The 13,424-nt window shown below is 45.0% G+C and overlaps 1 long non-coding RNA gene and 1 pseudogene across 2 annotated transcripts in view; both read right to left on the bottom strand.

Moving 5' to 3' along the window:
* Positions 1-13,424, bottom strand: part of LOC309819704 — a 56,351-nt gene that overhangs the window by 23,782 nt on the left and 19,145 nt on the right. Inside the window, exons 3-4 of the long non-coding RNA XR_014296458.1 lie at positions 6,516-6,590; positions 5,368-5,567 (exon numbers count right to left, since the gene is read on the bottom strand). This is a non-coding gene — a long non-coding RNA (uncharacterized lncRNA). The remainder of the gene's footprint in view (positions 1-5,367; positions 5,568-6,515; positions 6,591-13,424) is intronic.
* LOC309819701 (eukaryotic translation initiation factor 2 subunit 3-like) lies at positions 1,390-3,122 on the bottom strand (annotated as a pseudogene). The gene has a single exon. The product of its transcript is annotated as a eukaryotic translation initiation factor 2 subunit 3-like (transcript).

Raw genomic sequence — 13,424 nt, 5'->3', positions numbered from 1 at the left:
AAATATTACAAAAACAGAAACAACTTGACATAATGGGCCTTTTGATGGAATCAATACCACCTTCTATGAAGAAATCATGCCTCCAAAATCAAGCAGGAGTCTGGCCAAGACTTTAGACGCAGGGGTTGACAAACTTTCTCTCTAAAGGGCCAGGTAACAAATATTTTAAACTTTACAGGTTATATAGCTCTAATCTCTGTTGCAACTATTCAGCTCTGCTGTTGAATAGTACAAATACCAGGCATAGACAATAACTAAACAAATGGGCATGGCTGTGTTCCAACAAAACTCTGTTTACAAAACAGAGTAGGGGCTAGATATGACCCATGGGCTATAGCTTGTTAACCCCTGTTCTTGACCTGACTACCAGCTTACAGGAAATACAGGGACTGCGGAACACATGAAATGACACCCCAAGGATGCATTTAGCAAAAGCTAATCTAGGAAGAAGTCTAATAGGAAAATCAATCTGATTTCTTTAACAAATAAATGTCAAGATACTAAAAAAGAGAGACAGAGGTTTAACGTATACATTAAAAGAAACTTAGCAAATATTAACCAAACACAATGTATGGACCTTGGGACTTCCCTGGTGGTACAGCGGTTAAGACTCTGCACTTCCACCACAGGGGGCGCGGGTTCAATCCCTGGTCGGGAAACTAAGATCCCACATGCCACACAGTGTGGCCAAAAAATTAAAAAAAAATAATAAAAATGTATGGACCTTGTTTGAATCCCAATTCAAACAAATATAAAAAAAAGTGTAATTGGAGAAATGTGAACATTGACTCAAATATTTGATAATATTAAGGAATTGTTGACATTTGGTGCTGTTTGATGATGTACTGTGGTTGTGTTTAAAAAGGGGAGGTCTTATCTTTTAGAGATGTTGCTGAAATATTTACAGATGAAATGGTATGACATTTGGGATTCAGTTAAAAATAATGGGTGGTAGAATAGAAAGGGAACAAAATTGATAAGGAGTTATTAATTGTTGAAGGTAAATAATAGGTACAGTAGAAGTTCATTGTACTATTCTTTCTACTATTGTGTAAATACTTGAAATTTTCCACTATGGAAAGTTAAAATATATTTATGCCACTTCACACTCAGCCAACTGACAAAATTTTTAAAATCTGACAAACTTCAGTTTTGGAAGGATATGGGGAAAGGGTAGCTCTTACACATGGTGGGAATGGAAATTCCTATGACAACTTTTGAGAGGGATTTGTGTACACCCCACGACCCAAAAACTCCACATCTGGATATACACTAAGTGACACTTTAGTCCATTAAGAGACATGCAGGATAGTAAAAAGAGAGAGACATACAGGAACATTTTTTTTTTTTTTAAGAAGAAAAATTTTATTTCAAACAGATTCAGTGGGATGTGTGCTACAGCAAAGGCTGGTTGTAGCAGTTTCCTTTCAAACCTGCACTGATGTATAAATTAGACATTATTTGGGAATGATTAGTTTCTGGTAAAATGTAGATTCAATCCAACATTATGCCAACATTATGCCATTTTTACATTTATTGTAGACCCTATTTTAGAGGTTAACTTTTCATCACTAAAAAATGAGAATAACCTTACAGCTACTCCTAAGGTAATGAGCTGTGAAATTAATTCCTCACTATTGCTTTGAAAATATACCCCTAGGTGACGAGAAATTCCGACTTCATCCAAATCTGTTATTTAATTCTTCAGTCATCACCTACTGTTGGCTTGACTGTCACTCCTCTTCTTATTTGACCCCAACCAATTAAACACCAGTGTTTCTCAACTCTTCGGCTAGAGGCAATTTTTTCTCCTACTTCTGTGCACACAGGATTAGTCAAAACGATTTTGCCCAAATCAGCCGTGACCGCGCTAACTCTTCCTCCTGTCGACAGGGATCCTAGGTTCACCATAAGCACTTCATTCTTAGGCAGCTTTTGCACTTTTGCTGCTTTCTTGTCTCCTTCAGTGCGTGCACCTAGAAGCCGTCTAAGCCGGAAATAGGAAATTTCCAATTCTGTGAAGATCTCAGGTAAAGCTCCAACTGCACCAAGCACCTGCCCCACCATTCTGTCAGCCCGGCGCAAAGTGGGGCCAGTTTCTGTTCCCACTCCAAAAGACCTCCTGGAGCAGCAAACTGAAGATCATTATGCTCTGCGAAATGCGATACAATTTCGGAAAAGATGGGTTACACATGAGCTTTCCTTCACTATCTTTGGAAACAATACCAGGTCTGACTTCTATCTCCTGGCCCACCTTTAATACTCCTTTTAGAATACTACCACCAGCTATACCCCCCTTAAGGTCATCAACTTCACAGCCAGGTTTGTTGACATCAAAGGATCTAACAACAATAAGTCGGGGTTCTGAAGTAAAGTCTCTTGGGGGTACTGGAATTTTCTTTACTAGGTACTCGCAGACAACTTCAATATCGTATTTTAGCTGAGCAGAAATTGGAGTAATAGGAGCTCCTTCTGCTACTGTACCTTGTACAAATGCAAGGATCTGTTCATACTGTTCTTTTAGCCTGGCTTTCTTTTACCAAATCAATTTTATTTTGTATAATCAAAATATGCTTCCGTTTCATGATTTCTATAGCAGCCAGGTATTTGAAAGTCTGAGGCTGAGGACAAGACTCGTTCCCAGCTATCAACAGGAGAGCTGCTTCCATCACTGCGGCACCGTTCAGCATAATAGCCATCAAAATATCGTGGCCAGGACAGTCAACAAAGGAAACATGTCTGACTAATTTGAAGTTCCCTTTGGTCCCTGGAATATCTGTAGGACACTCATCAGGTGTACTACTTCCACAGGATCTATAACATTCTGGCCAAGGAAAACTTGGGTCGTCAAGTTTATAAATCTTAGCATTAGCATAGCCAAGTTTGATTGTAATGTTTCTTTCTAGTTCATTTTTGAACCTGACAGTGTGAACTCCAGAAACAGCTTTTACAACCGTAGATTGCCCATGAGCTACATGACCAATTGTACCTATATTGATTGTGGCCTGTCTGCTGATAACTTCATGTGAAAGTGACGTCAACTTGGTAACATCCCAAGTGTTGAGATTTTGCCGAGAAAGGTGCGGCTGCCCTAAAGTCACACCAGCCTCGCACCCCGCCATCTTGTCTGGAGAGGAAGGAAGGCGTCCGGGTGGCTGCCTGACCATTCGCAAGCCCCCTTGTGCAGGGCGGGGCAGGGGAGGCAGGAGGGCCAACTAGGGCCCAGGCCTGGGAGAAGAGGATGGCCGGTGCAGCGGAGGCCTCACTGCTTGGACTTTTCTCCCCATGGATTTGTACAGTGCCTGCCGGCAGAATGACCGTGTGGCAGGCTGACCGCGTGACAGGGTTCCACTTTGCAACGACAGCGGACGGATCCCCCTGGTGGCAGGCCCCACCTCCCTGGGCCAGTAACATTTTTTTTTTTAATACGAAAAATGGAAAACAATCAAAATGGATAAATTATGGTATCTTTGGATGGGGGAGGCTATGAAATGCAGAGATTCGGAAATGGCAACTACTTGTGGAGCTAAGAGCTGAGGCCCCATCAGGATAGATTTAGCTCAACAGATGTGGACTCTGGGCCAGGCCCTCTGCTAGGTGCTGGGGATACATAAGTGATATCCTTCAAGGGGTTCAAAGTCTAGATATCAGAGACGGAGGGGGCCTAACACATCATCTAGCTCAACCTACCCATTTCACAGATGTGGAAAATGAGGCCCAGAAAAGTTAACCGACTTGACAAGGGCACACAGTTGGTTCATGGAGGAATCAGGAATTGAGCCAGGTCTCTGATGCTCAGAGAATCAGGAGATCTTGGAGCCACGCATCCTTAAGTTGAATCCTGGCTCTGTAACTCACTACCTGTGACCTTGGCCAAGTTATTTAATGTCTCTCTCCTCAGAAGGATAATAATACCTATTCATGGCTTGATGTGAGGATTAAATGAAATGATATACATAAAGCCCTTGCCTCAGTGACTGAAAAGAAATAAGACCTTGGGGCTTCCCTGGTGGCGCAGTGGTTGAGAGTCCACCTGCCGATGCAAGGGACATGGGTTCGTGCCCTGGTCCGGGAAGATCCCACATGTCGCGGAGCGGCTGGGCCCGTGAGCCATGGCCGCTGAGCCTGCGTGTCCAGAGCCTGTGCTCCGCAACGGGAGAGGCCACAACAGTGAGAGGTCCCCGTGTACCGCAAACAAACAAACAAAAAGAAATAAGACCTTAATGGATTGGTTATGTACTTGTATTATTATTGATATAAAGTAAGGCCTTAGTGAAGCGACAAAATGCTACATGCTACGTTATTCTCCAAATAGTTAATGTCATACTTCTTAGAGCCAGGATGGTCAAGGCTCTGTACCAAGTTGGAGGCTTGTCCCAGGAGTTAGCTGCTTTCTATTCCAGGCTTCACCCCAAGCAGCCACATGTAAGAGAATCCTCACCACCCTCCCACTCTGCTGACTGTCTGCTCTCTGAGGGCCATGCTGAGACGACAGGGTAGCACAGCTTTGTAATCTCTGTGGATCCTACTCCACTACCCTGAGCCTCAGCTACCTATAAAATGAGAATAATAGCAGAACTTATCACATGGGGTTGTTGTGAGGATTAAATGAACTAATGCCTAGCATATAGTAAGCCCTCAACATATGAGATACAAGACACCTGTCCCAGGGCATCAGGCTTGGGAGATACAAAAAAAAATCAGCTGCATTCCCCACCCTCTAAGTGCTTCAGTCCAGGGGGGATACAGTCAGAGGCCACTCCCTTCCCATTTCTCCCCACGCTGTCACATTTCAGGCCTGGATTAGGGCCCAGGGGGCCAAGTGATTCTGGCTGCTTTGCGGGAGGCTAGCTCTAAAAAGGACTGAGCCAAACCTCCTGTGTCTGAAACCACCCACATGCTCACCTCTGCTGCTGAGAACCCAGCTCTGCAGAATCGCTGACTGTCTCCGGCTATTGGAGCCAAAGCATCTTATGCTCTGAATAATAAAGCCATCCAGAAAGTTCCCCGTGGCGAGCTGGGAACACACTCCAGTTCATACCCTTGGGGCCAGGCAGCCAGAAATATCACCAAAGGCCTGCCATCAAAGCCAAGCTCCTGTCCTCAGCAGGCTGGAGCCACAAGGCCCAGGGAGTTTCAATCCCCAGTCCCTTCCCTTTCCTGATGCCTTCTTCTCCCAATGAGACCATGTGTATTTTTCACCCAAGACCCTACTTTTACAGAGCATCATAAAACATTCTCAATAAGCTCAGTGACCATTTGTCCCAATTTTTCCAACCCTTGAGAGCAAAAGTCATTGAGGGTCAGAGAAAGACATAGTAAGACCAATAGGAGGCCAATGGAACTAGTCAAATATATTTGGTTCACCTGTGGAAGTAGGCACGGCATTGCTCTTTCAAGTGGATGTCAAAGCTGTAAACTTGCAGCTTCTCAGAGAGCTGGTCAGATGGTGTATTTGTTGTGCATGGCAAGATCCTTGTGGGCAGGGGCTGAGCCTTGTTCCCCTCTCTGTCCAGCACTCAGCAGCAAACACAGTGCCTAGCACTGAGCAGTCAATCCAAACACACCTGTCAAATGAATAAAGTTGCTTAGTTAGTCCGCCAATGGGTTTAAGATGCTTCTATTGCACATTCTCATATCAGCCTGAACTTTTCCTTCTCCTTGCTTATCCTACTTGTAATTAAATGATTCCATGTGCAATTATTTGTTTAATACATGCCTCCTTGACAAGACTGTCAGCTCCCTGGAGGCACAGACTGCCCCCAGTTTTGTTCAACATTTGTATCCTCAGTGCTGAAAACGGGATCTGGCATATAGCTGGCACTCAATCAATGTTTGTTGAATAAATAAATGAACAAAGATGGCAAAGACGGCCACGGTCAGTGAGTCGACCCACCCACTAATTTTTTGTTTGTTCTGTTTTGTTTTGATTTTACTGGAGTATAGTTGATTTACAGTGTTGTGTTAGTTTCAGGTGTACAGCAAAGTGATTCAGTTATACACGTACATATAGTCATTCTTTTCTAGATTCTTTTCTCATATAGGCCACCGCTGTGCTGTGGCACTGAGCTTCACTCCCAGGTCAAAGGAAGCTGGCCTAAGGTTTTTTACTTCAAGATGCTGACAGTGCTACGGGAAAGTGTGGGGATACGGGTTTGTTAACACCCAGGCTCAGCTGTTCTTAGAAACAGTCTGCCTCCTAGAAAGTCTATCCATTTACGAAAGAGCACAGTGGAGTGGGAAGCAGGCTCATTTGCTGGTTAACCGGGGCCTTCCCTTTGCCTCTAGTTGGTGATTTGGGACATTTGGCCTGGGGATGGATGGACCAGATTTCAGCCTGGAGTTAGTAATGGAATCTACTTTGTAGAGTTGTTATAGGAGAAAATGAGTATATAGGTGTGTAAATATTTACCACAGGACCCGACAGTGGCACTACTGCTCAGTAATGGTATCTAGAGTTGTTGTTACCAATACTCTGCCTTCTAAGGCTGCCCTTGGATGAAGGATGCCATCACCTGGATGAAGATCTTCAGGATGGAAGTCTGGGGCTGGGCTTCTCCAAGGCATCTCCCAGGGACAACCTGGACAGACTGCAGGGAAGGAGTGAATCAGCTATGTGACAGAGACAATACTCAAACTGACTTGGGCAAAAGCTGGCCCACACTTCCCTTAAGTCCAGAGTGTAGAATTGCCTTGTGCACAGCTGGATCCAGGAGCTCAAGCAATATCACCAGGACGTTTCTTCCTTGCCTCTATCTGCTGCTGTCCACCTTGCAGCCTTCTGTGTCTCAGAGAGGCTGCCCGAGGTGGCTTACATCCTGTCCTCTCAGCTACCAGAGAAAAGAGAAAGTCTCCCTTTCATGAAGTTCAGACCAGACCTCCAGAATTGAGTCTCATTGGCTGTAACTGAGTCACATGACCACTCCTGAACCAATCATTGTGGCCAGCGGATGCAAGCCTCTGATTGGCAGAGCTGAGTCACATGCCGACCTCTAGGCTATGGGCTGGAGTCAGCTGCACAGATGGGGAGGGAATGAACCGGAACAATTTAACAATTACTGTTGCCAGAGAGGGGAGAATGTTGCTGGGTCAGCAAAACAAATATCCCCTGCAGATTACAAACCTCTCTGCAGGTCAAGTGGCAAGGGCAATGTCACAGTGAGACCAAACAAACATCAGTTCCATCAGACAAATAAAGTGATAGGATCTGGAGGGATTCCCAGAGGACAATGGGGCATTTACTCAGCAATCTGCCAAAAGACCTGTTCTATAGGACCAAGATTAGGGCGAGGCAAATGAGGCACCTGCCTCAGGCACCAGGTTAAGGGAAACGCAAAAAAAGTAACCTAGATAAATAATACTTGAATACAATATTTTATTATTAAAAAAATAAATCTGGGCTTCCCTGGTGGCGCAGTGGTTGAGAGTCCGCCTGCCGATGCAGGGGACACGGGTTTGGGCCCCGGTCCGGGAGGATCCCACATGCCGCGGAGCGGCTGGGCCCGTGAGCCATGGCTGCTGAGCCTGCGCGTCCGGAGCCTGTGCTCCGCAACGGGAGAGGCCACAACAGTGAGAGGCCCGCGTACTGCAGAAAAATAAATAAATAAATCTATTTATTTATGACTGCATTGGGTCTTCATTGCTGCACACAGGTTTTCTCTAGTTGCGGCGAGCGGGAGCTACTCTTCGTTGCGGTGCGCGGGCTTCTCATCGCGGTGGCTTCTCTTGTTGCGGAGCACGGGCTCTTGGCGCGTGGGCTTCAGTAGTTGTGGTTCGCGGGCTCTAGAGCGCAGGCTCAGTAGCGGTGGCGCACGGGATTAGTTGATCCGCAGCATGTGGGATCTTCTCAGACCAGTGCTCGAACCCGTGTCCCCTGCATTGGCAGGCGGATTCTTAACCAGGGAAGTTCAAATATAATATTTTAAAAATCAAAATTAATGCCCAAAATCCATGATGAACAAAATACCAAAACTTTAAATGAAAGCAGGATAAGTAATAGTGCTGTAGAGAGCCATATTGAAGCTTGGGGCAAAAGGAAAAATCAGAACTACTGATTTCACTTTTATGTAAAATTTTGGTATTTTGTTCATCATTAATTTTTTGGCATTAATTTTGATTTTTAATATATTGCATTAAAATATTTTTTGTCTTGATTTCTGAATTTTGGGGCACCCCCCTAAATTTTGTGCTGGAGGCAGGATGCCTCAATTCCTCTTACCCTAGTCTAGGCCCTGCTGTCTTCTGTGGGATTTGCTGCAGGCAGAGAGGGAAAGCCACCCTGAGATGAAGAGATGTGTCCAAACTGGCATTCCCTGGTGGGAAGGGCCCTGGGCTGGAAGTGAAGCCCTGGTAGCAGCCCTGGTTCTGCCATCCGTGTGCTGTCACTCTGCTACCCTGGGAAAATATTTTCCTCTCTAGTCCTCAGTTTTTCCACTTGCATATGAGGGACTGGGCATGATTAATGGCATTCAAGCAATAGAACCCAATATCTTAGTTTAGAAAAAAAAATGGAAATAGAGCTGTTAAAAGGGGCATGTGGGGGCTTCCCTGGTGGCGCAGTGGTTGAGAATCTGCCTGCTAATGCAGGGGTTACGGGTTCGAGCCCTGGTCTGGGAGGATCCCACATGCCGCGGAGCAACTAGGCCCGTGAGCCACAACTACTGAGCCTGCGCGTCTGGAGCCTGTGGTCTGCAACAGGAGAGGCCGCGACAGTGAGAGGCCCGCGCACCGCTATGAAGAGTAGCCCTCGCTTGCCACAACTAGAGAAAGCCCTCGCACAGAAACGAAGACACAATACAGCAAAAATAAATTAATTAATAAACTCCTACCCCCAACATCTTCTAATAAATAAATAAATAAAAAACAAAAAGAAAAAGGGGCATCTGCTGAGGTAGACCTATCTGCACCTCTGTACCTCCACCAACTCAACAGCCCCTCCAAGTGCTCCATGGAGTCCTTAGGAGTTCCAGGGGGCACAGCATGAAAACCTTTAAATTCCATGGTCTCTAAGATCCCTCGGCAAACCCATTTTTCTGCCTGAGATAATGTACACATTTCAGTTCCTCCTGTCTATGCTTTATTTAGGTCAGTGTTTCTCATATGGCCAGGCTTCCCCTGTATCAAGGACACCGCAGATGCTTTATTTAAAACGCAGTTTCTATGGCCCCACCCTAGTTGAACTGAATCTGAATCTTCCAGGGATGAGGCCCGAACCAACATTTTGAACAAGCAAACTTCCCTGCCAGTTGACGGACACCCACTGAAGTGTTTGGGTCCTTCCCTATTATTTCCACAGAACCTCATAAAGTATTTTATCCTGGAGCTTTCATTTACAACCATCCTTCTGAATGACCAGGGCAAGGAGAAAAAAAACACAGGAATAGTCAGGTGAGTCCAAATAAATGAATCTAGGTTTGCCAAGTAGAAACAGATCACAGTGAGATCTCCACGACCCTTCCCAGACAGAACATCCTGGCATCTCCTTGTTCAGCAATCCCACAGTTTGTATCTGAAAGAAATCATCTGTGCATTTCTCTTTTCTTCTGGAGTAGCACTGGCAACCTCAGGAATTATTTATTGAATTATCAGGTTTCTTAGTATATAATTGAGTTCCTGGGAGCTAAGAGTGAGCATGCCTGTAAGGCTGTCAAGGAAATTCATTTTAGACTTCAGAAATACGGAAGATTTTTGTCATTTGCAATGGAAACAGCCATTCATTCATTCATTCATTCTTTTTCCACTCAACTAGCTTGGCAGATTCACTGGTGCATAAGGTATTTCCTCTGCTTTTTTTTCCAGCTTTATTGAGATACAATTCTCACACAATACAATTCACCCATTTAAATTGTAAATTCAATTGTTTTTGATATATTGAGTGTGCAACCTTCACCACAATCAATCGTAGAATATTTTTATCACCTCAAAAAGAATTCTTGGACCCTTTAGCTATCACCTCCCAATCCTCCAACCCCTTAGCCCTAATCAACCACTACTCTACTTTCTATCTCTATGGATTTGCTTATTCTGGACATTTCATTTAAATGGAATCATATATTATGTGCTCTTTTGAGATGGGTTTCTTTTTTAAAAAATATTTATTTATTTATTTTGGCCGCGTCGGGTCTTAGTTGCAGCACGCAGGATCTTTCATTACAGAGTGCGGTCTCTTCGTTGTGGCGCTTGGGCTTCTCTCTAGTTGTGGTCGTGCGGGTTTTCCCTCTCTAGTTGTGGCGTGTGGACTCGAAGGCACGTGGGCTCAGCAGTTGTGGTGCACAGCTTTAGTTGCCCCGCAGTATGTGGGATCTTAGTTCCCTGACCAGGTATCAAAGTCGCATCCCTTGCATTGGAAGGTGGATTCTCTACCACTGGGCCACCAAGGAAGTCCCCGAGATGGGCTTCTTTCGCTTAGTGTAATGTGCTCGAGATTTATGCATGTTGTAGACTGTATCAGTACTTCATTCCTTCTTAGGGCTGAATAATATTCCATTGTGTGGATATACCACATTTTGTTCATCCATTCATCAAGTTGATGTACATTTGGGCTGTTTTCATTCCTTGACTATTCTCAATAATGCTGTTATTAATATTTGTATACAAGTTTTTGTGTAGACATGTTTTCTTTCCTCTGCCTTTGAAGGGCTCCTAGTTCAGCAGATGTAGGTACTAAAACACGTACCTACGTAATTACCTGTGCCAGTAGGATTGTGCCAGAGAGGGACAAGGCAACATAGTGTAATGGTTAGAACCACATGCTTCTGCCATTACTGAGTGATCTTAGGGGCAAGTTTCTTCACCTCTCTGCGTATCAGTTTCCTCACGTGTAAAATGGGATCAATATTTTTCCGACTGCTATGAGGGTTACATGAGATAATGCATGTTAGGGACTTAGCACCAAGCCTGGCACACAGTAAGTGCTTGATTAAATTTTGTCATTATCCTTTTCATTCTGGAGATTACCAAGTAAGTTTATTGATGGACAGTGCACTGTAGCACGAGTAAAGTCTTCATTCATTGAACAAATGTTTATTGAGCATTTATTATGAACTTGACACTGTGAGAAATAAAGTTGATCCAGACTTTGGATCCTACTGCCAGGAGTTCGTAATCTGTAATCTGAATGGCAAGACTCACTGGCATATGTCGCCTCCATATATTGTGATTTGTTCTTTAATAAAGGTCTAAAAGCTTGCTGTGGGAGCCCTGGAGAAGGAAAACTTTAAATAAATAAATAAAAAGACCTTTTTATTCTGAAAATGTTGAAACATACTGGAAAGTAGGAAGAATTATAAAATGAATACCTACATATAATCGCATAGATTCAACAACTGTCAACATTTTACCATATTTACTTCATCTTATTATATGTTAAATTTGTGGCTGAACTATTTTAAAGTTTAGTGCAGATACTCTAACACTTCAGCCCTACACACTTAAGCATGCATTTCCAAAAAATAAGGATTCTCCTCCATAACCACAATGCACTTACCACGCCTCACAAAATTAATAATTTCCTTATATCATCTGATACGCACTTCATAGTCAGATTTCCCCCACTGTCTAAAAATTTGGTCTTTATAGCTTTTTTAAAAAGAAAACAAGCCAAGATACAATCAAGAATCACACCTTGGGCTTCCCTGGTGGCACAGTGGTTGAGAGTCCGCCTGCCAATGCAGGGGACGTGGGTTCGTGCCCCGGTCCAGAAAGATCCCATATGTCGTGGAGCGGCTGGGCCCGTGAGCCATCGCCGCTGAGCCTGCAAGTCCGGAGCCTGTGCTCCACAACGGGAGAGGCCACAACAGTAAGAGGCCCGCGTACCGCAAAAAAAAAAAAAATCACATCTTACATTTACTTGTTAGACTCTAGGATCTCTTTGAATCTAGAACCTCCTCCTCCAGTGCATTTGCTTTTGTTCTGTTTTCACGATGTTAACTTTTACGAAGAAATCACACCAGTTGCCTTATAAACTGTCCCACATTCTGGACTTGCCTGATTGCTTCTCTGTGGGTTACATGACGTGTTCCTCTACCCCCTGAAATTCTTGTAAACTGAAGCCAGCTCTGAAGACCTGATTAGGTTCAGGCTCAATATTTTTGGCAGGAGCAAAATTAGATGGAGTCGTGTAGTCTACTGCATCCTACCGAGAGGTGTGTAATGCTGGTTGTTCCACCATAGTGACAGTAAGCATGGCCCCTGGGATACAGTGCTGACAAGCAGAGAGAGGAGGAAGGAAGTGGGAAGGAGGGAAATGTCTTCACAGGCAATGCTTTTGAATAGGGCTTGAAAGAATGTGTAGGAGCCTGCTGGGTGGAGAAGAGGGACAGGGAAGGGCTTTCCAGGTATGGAGACAGTGTTGGGAAAGAGTGCTGAGCTTCAGGAAGTAGGAGGTGGTAGCCAAATGAGGCTGAGAATTGTTACAATAATAAGGACAGGCACTTAAGCCCTATTAGAGTTTACCACGTTCTAGGAACCATGCTAAGTGATTCATTTAATTTCTCACACAGTCCTATGGAATGGGTGCTACCACCCCCATTTTAATGGTGTGGAAATCAAGGTTTAGTGATGTGTGGTAACTTGCCTAAAGATCATAAAGCCAGGAACAGGAAGACTCAGGAGATTTGAATCCAGGTGCCCCTACTTTTAAAACCACAAAGCTCTACATTAAGGTGACAGGGCAAAAGAGTTGGAGAGGCAGGTTGGGGTAGGTGGAAGCAGGCCTTCTCTGCCATTCTGAGGAGCCTGGATGTTATTCCTGGGGCAGTGGGGAGCCAGCGAAGGTTTCCTCGTAGGGGCAGGCATGGCTGTGCCTGAGAATCACCGGCTGCCCGGTGAAGGTGGAGTGGAGCTGCTGGGCTGAGCTAGTAGACCCAAGGTTGGGCGCCCCTTCAGGTGACTTGGGCCCTGGGGAGCAGAGATCTTAGGAAGGAATTCAAGTGCCTCCAACCATGTGCATGTCCTCACTCCCAAGTGCACTGCCCAGGGATGCGGCTGGGCTGGGCTCTCCCCAGGACACCCGAGAGCCTTCCTGCGCACGCAAACGCTGGGGTGCGGGGCAAAAGCAGGGTTGGCGCAGCACCCACGCACCCCTGCACATGGCGAACAGCTCCAGTTTCCACCGAGTCATCCCTAAGGCCCAGCATTTTTTTGGCCACAGCGCGCTGGAATGTGAACTGCAAAGACCAGGTGAAAGGACCAGCTTTAATCCCCGAGACACAGAGAGGGAAAGTAACTGGCCCAAGATCACACAAACAGATAGTGGCTGAGGCAGGACTAGAATGCAAGTCGTCCTGTAGATTCTATCCTTTCAGGCTGGAGTTTATTTTGGAATCAAAAGAAGAATCAAGAAACAGTCACTGAGGAATGGCCACGGGATGCCTAATGCTCCGGGGAATTTTTTATTTATATTTTCCCACTTTAGGAATCCTCTC

Source organism: Grampus griseus (assembly GCF_964374135.1).
Source record: "Grampus griseus genome assembly, chromosome: 3".
NCBI classification, from domain to species: domain Eukaryota; kingdom Metazoa; phylum Chordata; class Mammalia; order Artiodactyla; family Delphinidae; genus Grampus; species Grampus griseus.
This window is presented reverse-complemented; position numbering and strand designations above follow the sequence as displayed.